The sequence below is a fragment of the Lygodium microphyllum genome, chromosome 13 (assembly GCF_053477565.2).
Source record: "Lygodium microphyllum isolate KBCC chromosome 13, Lygodium_microphyllum_v1.1.10, whole genome shotgun sequence".
NCBI lineage: Eukaryota > Viridiplantae > Streptophyta > Polypodiopsida > Schizaeales > Lygodiaceae > Lygodium > Lygodium microphyllum.
In genome coordinates, this window is record NC_141147.1 from 5,253,826 (window position 1) to 5,268,612 (window position 14,787).

A 14,787-nucleotide genomic window follows, 5' to 3' on the forward strand; every position below is an offset into this window, starting at 1 on the left:
GGATGGAAGGGATTGTGGTATTGTAGTGGGTCTAAAGAAGTTGGAGATTTGCGATTGGGATCTCTTACTCTACATGTCCAAAGGCCCTCTTTATGCGTATGTAGCTCCACAAGAAAAGAGGTTAAGAGATCCTTAATCAAGGTAGTCTATAGACTATCACTTGATTAAGTAGGCCAAAACCCTCTCTAAATAAGAAATTATATCTATTATCTACACATCTAATGCTCCTTTGAATCTACCTCCCAATAGCAAAGCATGTGACTGATAGCAAGGGTGTCAAACGATACTCCAATCTCACCACAGATATGTCACATAGAATGGGGGATATGCACATTCATATAGCTTGGTCATATGATAAACTTGTCAACTTTATATTTAAGAAAGCGATTTGTGGAGTGCTACATCTTGGTGGGAGGCTCAACCAAGACCCTTACAATGCATGCATGCACACGCATAGAGAGGATGTGTGCGTGTGTGCATGCGCGCACGCGCGTGTGTGTAGAGCTCATTTATGGTAGGTTGAATGCATGGCAACCAAAAGGGCTTTATAGGTATCCTCTCATTTAGTAGTAGAATAAATAGTAAGATTTGAGTTTGGGTCTAGTGACTTTTAGGTACTTGATTATGGAAAGGAGAACGAGTGAGACTCTCATTAATCCAACAAGTATATGAATGCTCATATATCTTTTTACTTCTTAAGGAAAATTATAGTATTACAACAAGCACACTTGCTAAGCCTTGGCATGCCAAAATTGATTTCACTACAAGGTTAGGCTAGAATTGATTTCACTACATCTTATTATTTTGCAGGAGTGGTTTGGTACCATCTACCCGAAGAAAAATATCAATGTCTAGATAGGAGGGCAATCAATGAGCAAGGAGGTGAAAGTAATATTTGTGAAAAACATTTTTGAGAGTCAATACAAAAACCCCTCAAGCTTGACGATTCAAAAGTTTTGTCTTAGATTTAAGATAAGTTTTATTGGTCATTCTACTGTAATAAGGGCAGACTTCAAATACATGGCTTTTTGTGAATATAAGGCGATTTTTTAAAAATCTAATAATTTATTTGACATTAAAACCTTATAAATTTAAAGCGAATATATATTTTTTATTGTGCCTTTGGGATGTGGTGCGCAGGGTTTAAAACCTTATAGTTTTTTGTGAATACTTATCTTTATCGTGAGTAATTAGACATAAAATGCATCCCTTCAGGTCTTATTAGAATATGTAGCCTAGCACTAGTCCTTCACAATTTCGAATCACACAAGGGCTCTCCACAGAACCCGTGGGGGTGCAAGCTTCTTCCCGGCCGGGGCGTGGCGAGCACCGAGATAGAACGTATATATATATCGATCAGGTATGGGGCTCGCAAGGGCACGTCTCACCTCTGTGTAATCCTGACGGATTTCTGCTTTCTTGTTCAGATTAAAAGGTCTGATGTATTTTAGGGTTTTGTGTCGTTCTTCGTCCCGTCCTAACGGCTAGATTATGCCAACTGGCATTTCTGTGCATCAAGTACGGTAGTTTGCGTCGACATTATGCCTGACTGTGGGGGAAATGCTAGAACAGTGCCTTGTTCTAAACTGCCTATACAGCCAGGAAATGAAATTGGCCTCATGGAGTATCGCCAACTGGTCTTATTGGATTGTAACATTTGAGTGCTGCTGCTGTTCTGCAAATCCATTCTATCCTACTCAAGCTTCAGCTCTTCTTATTCTTCTTTGTCCACTCAAAATAGTGGACAATGTGCTGAAGATTGCCCCTCTATAGAGTCTTCTGCTGTGATATGGGTGTTGGCATTTTTAATTTTTTCTTTCAAACACGTACCTTTCCTAGCAGGCACAGCGCAAGTGCTGTCTAAATTGTTGTCACTGGTCACATGAAACAAGGCACTTTGCACTTTGCAATTTGCAATTTGCACATATATCGACTGACTAAATCCAGTATAGGGGGGATGGCATTAAATTGTATATACATGCTGCGCACATTGACATCAGCTCTTTCAAAATAGCTATTTTTGTGCCTTCGGCTGTTGGAGATACATCCTTATTGCCGTTAATCATGCTAGCGAACCAACTTGTAAAAATGTTAAAGTTGTTTAGCCTTGATAACTTCATTCTGAGATTAGGTACTTACAAGAGAAGGGGATCATTGCAAAGAGAACTCAAAAGAAGAACACTTGGGTAATGTCATCCATATAGAGACGAGACAATACAAAAACTTGAGTCACCGGTTGAGTAGGCATTGGCACTGGCTCCCTCTCTCCAACAGGATTTGCATATAGATGTATGCTGAATTGCAATGATTGGGGGAGGAGTCCCACCCTATAAATGGGTAATAATTAGGGAAAAGTTTGCCAGCTGAAAAAGGCCCAAAATACACAGTTGGCCAACATAAAAATGCCAACTCGGCCACACAGGAGAGCAAATAAATCAGGCACCAATTAATAATGTGCCTAGCTTGCTAGTGCATGCACAGACTCACACATGAATTGGTTGATTACCCCTCTTTTTTTCTCTCTTCTTTTCATTACCACCTCTTTCTCTAGGTTATGTATTAACACCCCTTTTTCTTTGGCACCCCTATCGTGGTGTCCTTTACCTTCCCCCTCATTCACCGGCTTCTACCTATTCCCCTCAAGTCTTCTTCAAGGGACATTGAGCTATGAGAGGTGGAGCCTCTTTCACCCAATGAGAGTCTTGGGTGGTTTCAAAAGTTGATGTAGGATTTTGAAGTTACTTCTATTCCAGAGACAGTGGAGGGTCCTCGTCGCTCGACCAGATTGCAAATGTGGCACGAATGTTCACTATGTGTGAATGATATCCTCATTACTACGATCTTGGTTTGAGTTGGCAGTGTCCTACAGTCACACGGTGAACATATGAGAGTGCAACCAAAGAGGAAACATGAACATGGAGCAAAAAGGGAAGAGACAGATTGCAATGGAAGAAGAGAATTTGCACTGATCTTTGAAAGAATGTTGAATACAAGGAGGACTGATCAGTCTGTGCATGAAGCCCAAGGCATCAATGAGGGCACCCAATCAGGTGACGATGAAAGGCAAACATCAGACGATGGAAGAGCGTCCCGAACTTCAAAGTTTCTTGAAACCTACAAGACAAAATGACCAAACAACTATGGGGTTGAATATATATAGATAAAATAGGCTAAATCTGGTCAATGTGCTCATGTAGGAGTTATAAATGCTGGTCGATTGAATAATATAATAAAAAATATGCTGATTGCCAACAAATGATCAATTTGCCCCATTTTGCTAGTGGAAGTGCAGTTTAGACTCATTGAAAAAGAAATGCAGAAGCTGGGAAACTAATGAGGTAGTGTGAACACACCTAAAACCACTGAAAAAGAAATGCATGCTCTAGAAGGATTTGCGTCCTCTGTCAAAACAAGATAGATTGAATGTTAGAGCTCCTATTATCCCCATCTGATTTAAACTGAGGCTCACAAGCAGGAGATGACTATGCATGACAAACATGATTCCTAATACGACAATGCAATGGACATCTTTATGAAGCCTTTGTCTCGGGAAGTCTTCAACTTTGAAAGGAGTGCAAGAAGCTAGTGGCTTTGTGAAAGAAGGGGAAGAAGGGCAAGGACAACTCTAACTTTTCATCATCTTTTGACTTTGACATTGATTTGATCATGCAGCAAATGCTTCGATGACCAAGGAACTAATCTTCTAGCCATAGTGATGCCTTTGTACTTTGTCTCCATAATGATGTGACAATTGTCATGTGGTATTTTCTCATGGTTGTATGAGGTTATTTTTGAGTTTTTTATGCACTTTCCAAAGCTATAGGGTTATTCTTTGCAATTCTTGTAATACTATGCTCTATTTTCTCATATAGCAAAGCAATCATGTTATGTGCTTTGCATAAACTAGAGGTTGTAACAAGCAACTTAACACAATATCTTCATGTAAGAGTACACAAATGGAAGTATTGAAATTACCACATGCTCCCTTTAGGCTAAAGTTGTTTTGCTAGAACTAGGAGTTTCAAGGCTAGAGGAATTGCAAGAGGGTAGTGGTGGGTTTTATTGTCTCAACAATATCTCCACCTAGTGGACCATGGGGGAGGCTTTCTATATGCATCAATGAAGTCTGTTGGTTTGAATCTTGAAGGTGGTGTGATTTTTAGATATCCATGATGGAAGGTCTCAACAAAGAGCAGGATATTACTTCTAGTTTGTTCCAACATGGGGGGATCCCTTTGATGGGTTGGCTGAAGGAGGGGAATCCATGGTTGTGAGATGCCTCTGCATGGTTATTTGTGACAAGCAATGAGATTTGGCTATGTCCACTTTTTGTGGTTAGGGATTGAGTATAAGGCACCTTAGTAATGGTTGGGTTTTTTGTTGTTTTTAATTAATGCCTAGTTTGTGTGTGTGCGAGCAACGGGAGAGAGAGAGAGAGAGAGAGAGAGAGAGAGAGAGAGAGAGAGAGAGAGAGAGAGAAGAAGGAAAGAAAGTTATGTTAACGTCTACAACAGGCCAAGTTGGCCTATGAGACCAAAACGTTGCATACAAAATGTCTGGGAGATTTCAAAAGTCCCAGTGAAGCTAATGTTTATGCTATGTTGAACTAAATTGAGTAGGTACAAAATGATATCTAGACTAGATACAATCTAGAGGTACTCCCAGTGCAGTGTGGAATTGCTCCTGGAGTGTTCATCCTAGGATGTCCCGCATGGGTCGGTCTAACGTGGAGAGACTAAAGCGGCGGGGCAGGGCCCTTCGATGGCGGCGTAGTATCCCTTGTATCTTCGACATGTGTCTTCTGCGGGGACGGGGGTCGGCAGGGCGTGGGGGCCGGGCTTTGCCTCTCGCTGTGGCTATTTCTAAGGTGGTCCCTCGGGGTCGGGAGGCCGGTTGGGCTGGTGGGGGCTCGGTGGTGGGGGGGTAGCTGGTATTTGGTAGAATTCGTTGAGTGTGCATTGGTTGGTGGCTCCTTGTCTTTGCTTCGTGGTTCGTAGGAGGTGGTCTTTGTGGCGTCGTATTTCCAGTAGAAAGAGCCCCAGGCATCTCTGGTCTTTGAATTCCATCACCTTGGAGAGTGGTCCGAATCCTTCGCTGAATAGGTAGTGGAAGCGTCCCCGGATTTCGTAGTACACTGGGCATCTACAGATATAGTGTTTCTCTGTCTCTGGCTCGAGATGGCAGAGTTGACAGATTCGGTTTTCTGGGGGGAGGATTGGCCCTGTATCTGCCCGTTTCGACCCATAGTTGGTGTGAGGACGTGCGGATCTGTCCAATGGCACTTCTGACCCCATGAGACGGGTGTGTCCATGTAGAGAGAGAGAGAGAGAGAGAGAGAGAGAGAGAGAGAGAGAGAGAGAGAGCAGAATATGAGGGAAGAATATTGCACTGACTGAAGAATGCTGATACAATGATGATGGATTAGTCAATCCTTGCATGCAGCCCACACCGTCAGTGAGGGCACTAGATTAGGTTGATGATGATGACAGCACCGGAGATGGAGGAAGATGACGGAGTTGGAGTGTACACTTGTCAAGGAAGAAGGAAGATGATGATATGCCAAGTGTGGGATGGGCATGCTATAAATAGCCATAAATGCCCTAAGCTAACTGACTTGCAGCAATAAATGCCATAAATACTGGTCAACCAGCATTTAATGCTGGTCGCACTAGAAAAATGCCAGAAAAAATGAAAGGTAGCCATAGAAAAATTCGATTGGTGAGGACAATGTCCAACAAGTGTGGATAGCTTTGGAAATGCAGAAACTGACGATGGAAAACACATTGGAACCCAGCAAACAAAAGAAATGCACACAGATAGCCACTCTAAAATGAGTAGCCGCCTCCATCAAAACACGACAGATATGCCAGAGCTCCAAAAGTCCTCGTCTGACTAAGATTGAGGCTCACGGGCAGGAGATGACAAGGCACGACAAACTTGAATGCTAATACCCCCTCTCAGATCCTGGATGTGGTGGAAGGCCAAGAAAGTAACGGAGCTTGGAATGGCAAGAGGAATGCCAATGTCGATGAAGTCTATTGATGAAGACTGCTGATGAAGAAGCTCCTCACGAACCTGGGAAGCCCCCTTTGAAACAGTAGGAGCCAGGAAATCCACCACCACATCATTGAGATCGCCCCCCTCAAAAAGGGATGGGGGTTACAGGGGAACCACTGGAGAAGAGGGTGGGGGATGGGAAGGAACCTGTGGAAAAGATGGCACATAAGCGGGAACGAGTGTAGCGATAGAAAATTGCCTCGGAGGACCTTGCATAAGAGAAGGGGAATGGAGCTTGTAAAGCTCGCTCTCTTGCCAACTTGTTGCAATAACAGCCCCTGTGGAAGAATCCTCAATACAAACGGCTTGTTCGATGAAGACAACCTGAATACCAAGCCTAGTAAGCATAGAAACAGGGAATGCCTGTTCTAGCACTTAGGAATGGATTAACGCGTTCCGGGAGGATTGAACCTATGAAATGTTGGCGGAACATTCCAGCTTGTTCCCTAGTTGGAACGGCCGTTCTAGTGTGACCTTTTTTAAAAAGAAAATTTAAAGAAAAAAAAAAAAAGCTAAAACGTACCTTTTTCCTACCATTGCATGTTCGCCCCAATCTCTTGCCTTGCGTTGATCTCCCACCCACGATCTCCCGTTGTCCATGCGTCCACGCTGCACATGCATTTTTCTGCAGGTCGATTGTCGGTTGTAGGCTGCTCACCTCTCTCTTTTTCTCTCACTAGACTCTCTTGCGTGCACACTCGCTTCCTCTCATCTCATTGCCAAGCCCCGTGGGCTGTCATGAGCTCGTGCAAAGTGGGAGGTTCACATGTGACTTGGCGCATCATCAACAATCAATTTCAGCTTTTCTAAATTCCAAGGTGTCTACTAACCATGCACACCGCTTTCAATTTTATTTAAATGTTAAGAAATTTGTGTAAATTGTACCAATGTTGGGGCATTATGGACAAATTTTGTTCATATGGAGCAATTTGGGACCCGAAATGTCCCCTTATTGATTGCCCCAAATCGCTAAAAATGTCACAAATTGGAGGATTGCCCCAAATTGCCCCAATTATCCCAAATTTCTCGATTGTCCCAAATTTAAAGTGTTTACAATTGAGGCCTGAATTGCCCCCAAATCTGGGGCATTAGGGATCTAAAATTGCCCTCAAATTTGGGGCATTTCAAATCAGTCTTTTGGCCCAATTTAGGGGTGATTCAGCAGGGATTTGCCCCAATTTAAAGCACCTATGATTCAGCCTGCAATCTCCCCCAAATTTGGGGCATATCAGATCAGTTGTTGTCCCAAAATTTGGGGCTTTCTCAACAAGGACTAGGGCCCAAGTTTGGCTGCAGTGTCCCCAAATTTGGGGCATTCAGATCCCAGGATCTGAAAGAGCCCCCAAATTTGGGAGCTGAAAATGCCCGTAAATTTCTGGCATTTTTGGCAAGGGAATGCAGGTTGAAAAGTGCCAAATTTGGGGCATTTTCAGCCAAGGAATGCAGGCTGGAACGCCCCAAATTTGGGGCATTTTCAGCAAAAGGAATGTAGGCTGAAATAGCACTAAAATTTGGGCATTTTTAGCAAACACATGCATGTTGAATTTTGGCTGCAATTTTTTGCAATTTCATTGAACTTTACTGATTATTGTTACTTTTACATAGATGGCAGCATGGACATCTATTGGATCTTCATCATCCTCAGCGAGTACTTTGTCAACAGCTAGATGTTGTCGAAGCATTACTTGGTCACGGTGGGATGAGGTAGATGCAGGTGTGTCATTGAGAGGTGGAGGGGCTTGCCTTGGAAATGCAAACTTTGCTGAGAGCCCATCTTCTACATGAGGAGGGGAAAGAGGTGCATTTTTGCACCAATGTATCAGTTGAGAAAAGGCAGGAGTTACTTGACCGCATAACCACTTCTGTGGGGAATTCACATACCAAGAGGATGCCAAACATAGCAGTGGATCCAAGAACATGGACTCCAAGGCCAGCAGGGCACGGTGCTTCATTCAAAAGACCACTAGGATTAGTGTCTACGAAGCCTTCTCATGGGCCATTATTGGTAGTAGGTTGTGGTGTCAAATAGAGTTCATTGCACACTTCATGGGAACCAAAGAAAAAAGAGGAAACAGATGCATTAGTGACATGCTTTTTCTACCATGACCATATTGCATTTAAATCAGGCAGGTCACCTTATTTTTTAAATATGGTGAGAAAGATTGCAGAGTATGGACCCACATATAGGTCCCCTTTATTGAGCAACTAGTAGAACTACATTGCTTCAAAAGGAAAAAGTAGCCATTGAGATTGAAACAACAAATATTTGCAATCAATGGGCAAGAAATAGAGTGACATTGATAGTAGATGGATGGAGTGACACATGCCATAGGTCCATACATGGTGTTGTCGCATATTCTTGTGGGGATGTATACTTCATTGGTAGTCATGATGCTTTAGAGATTGAAAAGAGTGCAGATGTATTGGCATCGGAGTGATGTGAGGTAGTGCAGGTGGTTGGGGCAAAAAATGTAGTGCAGTTTGTGGTAGATAGTGAACCTACAAACAGGGCAGTAGGAAGCATTTTAATGGCAATGTATCCACATATCACCTTCAATCTATGCATGTCGCATTGCTTGAATAACTTGTTGAAGGATATTGGGGACTTGCCATGGATTGCATCTCTTGTTGCGAAAGGCAACAAGATTGTCACATTTATATGAAATCATTAGTACTTGCATGCCAAGTTTTGCAAGAGAAGTGACAAAGAACTTCTTAAATACTCCGAAACGCCATTTGCATATAACTTTCTTATGCTTGGTTGATTGTTGGATTGGGGCTGCCATTGCCACTGCTGTGTTATGTAATGCGTATGTCTCTGATAGAGATTTTTGGAATGAGGTGAATTGCACCAGCCCAATGGTTGATCCTATCATGCACATGTTGAGGCTTGTAGATGGTATGGATCCATGCATTGGGAAGATCTATGAAGGTATGGATCACATGATTGAGAAGTTGAAGAGTTTGGAATCAAATACAGACAGGTTTGAGTAGATCAAGGAGTTCTGCATGAGTATGACTCTTCTATGCATATTGCAGTATATGTGTTTGATCTTATGTTTCAAGGGAAGATGGAAGAAAGAGACCTTGAGGTGGTCAAGGCTTGGAACACATTGCTTGCAAGGGTTTGTTCTAGTTATGAAATGCAATGCAAAATAAAAAATTAGCTCTTTGTGTATCGGCAGACATTAGGGATGTTCGGTACAGAGGATGCACTAGAGGACATGACAAATATTGGGGCTGCTTTATGGTGGGAGGACTACGGGGCAGAAATTCCAAAGTTATAGAGTTTGGCTATTGGTATTGTTAGCCAAACAATTAGCTATTCTTGTTTAGAGCACTATGGAGCTCATCTAATCATATTCACTCAAAGAAGAGAAATCGTCTTGGTACAATGAAGACGAATGACCTAGTTTATGTGAGCTCCAATCTTTGCTTAGGTTGTACATCAGTTGCAAAGGCTGATTCTTTTATATGATGGAAAAAAGATGACGACGATAATGATGATGGTGATGGTGATAGTGATGGCCAGGATGTTGTTCAACAAAATGAGCATTTAGGCGTAGGGGAGCCATCTTCCTTAAATGAGAGCACTTAGCTTCTTGGAACGTTAGAGTATTGACTTGGAACTAGAAGCTGTTGCAACTTGGATCTTTAGACTTTAAGTTTAGTTCACATTTTGCTGCTTTGCAATCCACATTTGTTGGACTTATGCAACATTGTTGATTACAATGCGACAATCCATTGCTGATTACAATGTTTTGAATCTTTGTTATTGTTGATTATTATGTCTCTAATTTCACGAATTATGGTTGATATCGAAAAAGAATATTAATAGGTCAATTTGTAAACTATATGTATATGCCATATGGCTGGTCAGTGATTTTGTGACCAAATTACTAAAGTGATTTCTGTGTGTTTCATTTCTTTATATCTCTAGATTCTGAGAGAGAGAGAGAGAGAGAGAGAGAGAGAGAGAGAGAGAGAGAGTGTGTGTGTGTGTACCGTTCTCGTTCCTTGTTTCTCATTTCTCGTTCTTGGTAACTATGCGAGTAAGGCCATAAATTGAGAGGAGTGGAAAGCCCAAATCTGGAACATAAAAGGCTTGTGAAAGGGAGCTCCATGCGTGGTCGGGAAATAAAGGCAAAGTACAAGCACCATAAATAGGCACCGATACAATCTCACCAATAGAGAGAACCCTCAAAAGGGCATAGATCCTGCAAGAAATCACATGGTGGAGTTGAATGACTAGACGCTCCACTGTCAACTAGCCAAGGCCTCTCAGAAGATGAGCTGCCATTGAAAAAGGCTTCTCCAAGTCAACAATATGAAGGAACACTGACTCATGGGTAATGGTTGGAGTAGAGGTAGAAAGCTCAGATGTTTTAGCTCCATCCTTTGCTCTTGGACAAAGATGAGGTTACTTCTTCCAATATTTTTCCTTTGGATGTGTCCCCTTTTCATAGTATGGGCATTTGGGCTTCGTCGAGTTGGAGTCAGAACTTGAAAAACTCTCCTATCTTAGCCTTGAACTTTCCTTTCTTCTTCTCCCCCCCTCTCAAACTTGCAACAAAAGCTTTGGTGAAGGCGGATCCACTATTTACCTCTTGGGTGCACTCGTGTCATGCTGGCAGCTGGACCCCCTGTTCCGAGTTTGAGTCGCCAGGGCTTAGGGAGTAGTCACCTACAACAAAATGCCGTTGCATAGACCAGAAAGGAAGTAGCTGCAAAAACACAAATTTGCATTTTGAGCAAAACACAAAGGCTGGAGTTGGCTGATGCCAGAAAGCTGCTGCATGGTCTCTATAGATTGTTGCTTGGTTGCTTGGGGGAAGAAACGGGTAGTGGACCACTTGTTCGGGCTATAAACGTAGTAAACGCAAGCTGAAAATCTGTGTTTTGGAAATTTGGGCTGAAAATTTAAGTTAGCAAAGAATTGGTGATAAGACATTTTCGAACTTGCAATCTCCCAGAAAGCTGCATTTGACAGAGAAACAATTGTTGCCTGCCGCTAGGAGGTCGTTACATGCACAGAAAGCTGTCGCCTACTGCAGGAAGTTGTTGCCAAGGCTTAGGGAGTAGTCACCTACAATAAAATGCCATTGCATGGACCATGAAGGAAGCAGTTGCAAAAACACAAATTTGCATTTTGAGCAAAATGCAAAAACTGGAGCTGGCTGATGCTAGAAAGTTGCCACGTGATCTCTATATATTGATGCTTGGGGGAAGAAACGAGTAGTAGACCACTTGTTCGGGCTATAAATGCAAGCTGAAAATAAGCGTTTTGGAAATTTGGGCTGCTCCTCCATTATGAAAACTTGCTCTTTTTTCAAGAAATCTCCAGATTGTGTTCTCACTTAGGCGATGATACCATGTGAGAGTGCACAATGAAAGAGAAACACGAACATAGAGAGAGAGAAAGAGAGAGAGAGAGAGAGAGAGAGAGAGAGAGAGAGAGAGAGAGAGAGAGAGAGAGCGAGAGAGAGAGAGAGAGAGAAAGGAAGCAGAAGATGAGGGAAGAATACTGCATTGGCTGAAGAAGAATGCTGATACAATGATGATAGACTGATCAATCCCTGCACATAGTCCATAGTGTTTGTGAGGGAACCAGATGAAGTTGATGATGAGGGCAGTATCGGAGATGGAGGAAGATGACCGAGTCGGAGTATACATCGCCAGGGAAGAAGGAAGATGATGATATGCCAAGTGTGGGATGTGCAGGCTATAAATAGCCATAAATGCCCTAAACTAGTTGACTTGCACGAATAAATGCCATAAATATTGGTCGACCAGTATTTAATGCTGGTTGCATTGGGAAAATGCCAGAAAAAATGGCAAGTGGCCACAAAAAATTTGATTGGTAAGAACAATGTCCGGCAAGTGTGGACAGCTTGGGAAATGCAGAAATTGCCCATGGAAAACACATTGGAACGTGACAAACAAAAGAAATGCACTGAGATAGCCACTCTAAAATGAGTAGCCTCCCCCATCAAAACACATGACAGACATGTCAGAGCTCCAAAAGTTCTCGTTTGACTCAGATTGAACTCAGACTGAGGCTCATAGGCAGGAGATGACAAGGCATGACAAACATGACTACTAATAGTTCCTAGTGTCACCACTGACACTTACCGGCCAAATAATTGTCCTAGGTCCAAATTGACACCTGCTACCATCTAGTATATGGCAAGTACAACTTATTATAGCTTTTGCCTTTGACACCAATTGATATCTTAGGGTCCTTGGCTTGACATTGTAAAATACATCTTGCATTTGCATACTTGAGCAAAAGAAGGCAATTAATGGTCATGTGCTTTGTAGTTTGTAGAGGGCGATTATGTATTATTGTGCTTTGAAAAGGCAAGGCTGAAAAATATGAAAGAAAGAGAGAGGTTATTTTGAAGTTAACTATGAGATACTATGGGCCTTTCCAAGTGTTGGAGAAGATTAGAGATGTTGCACATCGGTTGAAATTACCTCCACATTGGGGCAATGTCTTTCATGTTAGTTTGTTGAGGCCTTTTTGTGGTGATGTGCTAGAGAGGATGTATTTGTTGAAATTAAGCCTAAGGTTGAGAAGCTAGACGAGATATTGATACCTGAGTAGATTTTGGCACATATAGAAAGTAATGTTAGGGGTAAAGTTGTGAAAGTGCTCAAGGGAAGAAGGAACATGAACATAGAGACAAATGAATGGAGAGAGATTGCAAGAAAAGAAGAAAGAAATCTGCACTAAACAAGGAAATAATGCTGAATATAGGAGGATTGATCAGTCCTTGCATGTAGCCCATAGCGTAAGTGAGGGCATCAGATCAGGGTAATGATGACGATAGCACCAAAGATGGAGGAAGATGATGGAGTTGGAGTCTGTGCCTGCCAAGGAATGAGGAAGATAAATGCCAAGTGTGGGAGGGGTAGGCTATATATAGCCAACTAACCCCAAATCTGTTCGATTGCAATCTGGGGCCAAAAAATATGGCCAACCAGCATTTAATGTGGGTAAAAATGCCAAAAATGCTTTAAAAAATCTCGGAAAGGGTGGACAAAATCTGATAGGTGAGGTAGATTGCTGTATATAGAACTGTTTGGGAAATGCACATAAAATCTCCAATGGAGGAGAAAATGCACTGAAAGGCAATAACTTGGCTGCTCTAAAATGAGCTACCTCCTCCGTCAAAACAAGTGACAGACAAATCAGAGCTCCTAAAGTACTGATTTGACTTAGGCCGAGACTCATAGGCAGGAGGTGACAAGGCATGACAAACATGACTGCTAACACCCCCCTCTCAGATCTTGGATGCGGCAAAAGGCCAAGGAAGAAACAGATCCTGGGGTGGCAAGAGGAACGCCAATGTCGTTGAAGTCTGTTGATGTAGATTGCCAATGAAAAAGCTGTTGGAAATAAAGGGTCACCGAGCCTTTTATTATGTTCGGGTGTGAACACACCCTTACACTTTGTACTTTATATATATTCAAAACCTAAAATGTGGTACACAAGTCATTGTACCGAACATCAAGTGTCGTGCTCACTCTCTCACTCTCTACTGCTCTCAACTCTTCTCATCTGTACTCTTAGCTCAGTTCATGATAGACTCGTCTACAAACTCGTATCAGAGCACACAGGTTGTGCACGTTTCACAAAGCTCGTGACAGGCGAGCAGGAACTTCAGGCATTAGCTGTCAGTGTCTGATACGTGTGGAAGAGACGAGACGGTAGGGGCGACAGACCGTAGACCAAGCAGCACTTGTAGTTGGCAGATCATAGGCTGTAGGAAACAATCACAGGCGACTAGACTGTAGGTGAAGCGACCAGGCGCAGGCGACACGAAACGGCACAGAAGAAATGGAGCATAGCAGGTGAAACAGGTTGCAAGCCATGGTGCGTGATCGGACGGGGCGGGCTTTAGCGAGCGTGCGATAGGTCACACGTGAGGGCCGTGACCAGGCCGGTCGTCACGAACCTGATGGTCAATGTTTTAAAAAAAACTTTGAAATTTAAAAGAAAAAAAGGATATTTCCTTTCCTTTCCCTACCAGACGTTCGCGCGTACAAGCATAGAATACAAATCTATGTACATTTGCTTCTGAAAAATTGGGGCTTTTTCGGGACTTGGGGATTTTAATGCAGAAGTGGAAAATCTGACTCAGAAATTGCGAAATCAGTGCACAATTACTAGTGAAATTTTGGGGTTTTTTCAATTTCTTCAATTTCAGTGAAATTTGTGCACACCAGATCCGAAAAATTTGGGGCTTTTGCAGAATTTCATCAATTTGTTCAAGAATTGCTTGCTCTATGCATTTGGGTACTTGAATTGATGCAATTTGAACAGATTATCTTCTTAAAATTTGGGGCTTTTAACCCAAATTGTCAATATTGTGCTCGAGAATGCCCTTGGAGCAGAAATTGTAGTGAAAATTTGGGGATTTGTCACAACTCTATAGAAACAGAATTTGTATCCTTTTTCATTAATTTGTCTATATAATGATTTATTAAATTTATTTCCTTTGCACTAATTAGATATAAAGAAAAGTGCATTGGAGCTGGTCACTGATGAGTGGTCACAGGTTATGGTGGATCCACACGGTGGGTTAGAGAAAAGATAGTTCACACTTCCACCTATATGGCCCGATTGGGCGCCTGTGACCAGAACTCACGCATATTAGGGTTAGACTTGCACACAGAAAAGATTGATGCCTTGAAGTGTGGGGTAGATCCACCAGAACAGACAGT

The 14,787-nt window shown here is 42.4% G+C and overlaps 1 protein-coding gene across 10 annotated transcripts in view; it reads left to right on the top strand.

The window, feature by feature from the left end:
- Window positions 1-1,218: 1,218 nt before the first annotated feature.
- Window positions 1,219-14,787, top strand: part of LOC148026301 (uncharacterized) — a 65,022-nt gene continuing 51,453 nt past the window's right edge. For 9 of the 10 annotated variants that reach the window (XM_087690709.1, XM_087690712.1, XM_087690707.1 and 6 more), the window contains exon 1: window positions 1,219-1,360. The gene's annotated coding sequence lies outside the window, so the exon portion shown is untranslated. The remainder of the gene's footprint in view (window positions 1,361-14,787) is intronic. The other variant, XM_087690708.1, reaches the window with a different exon arrangement.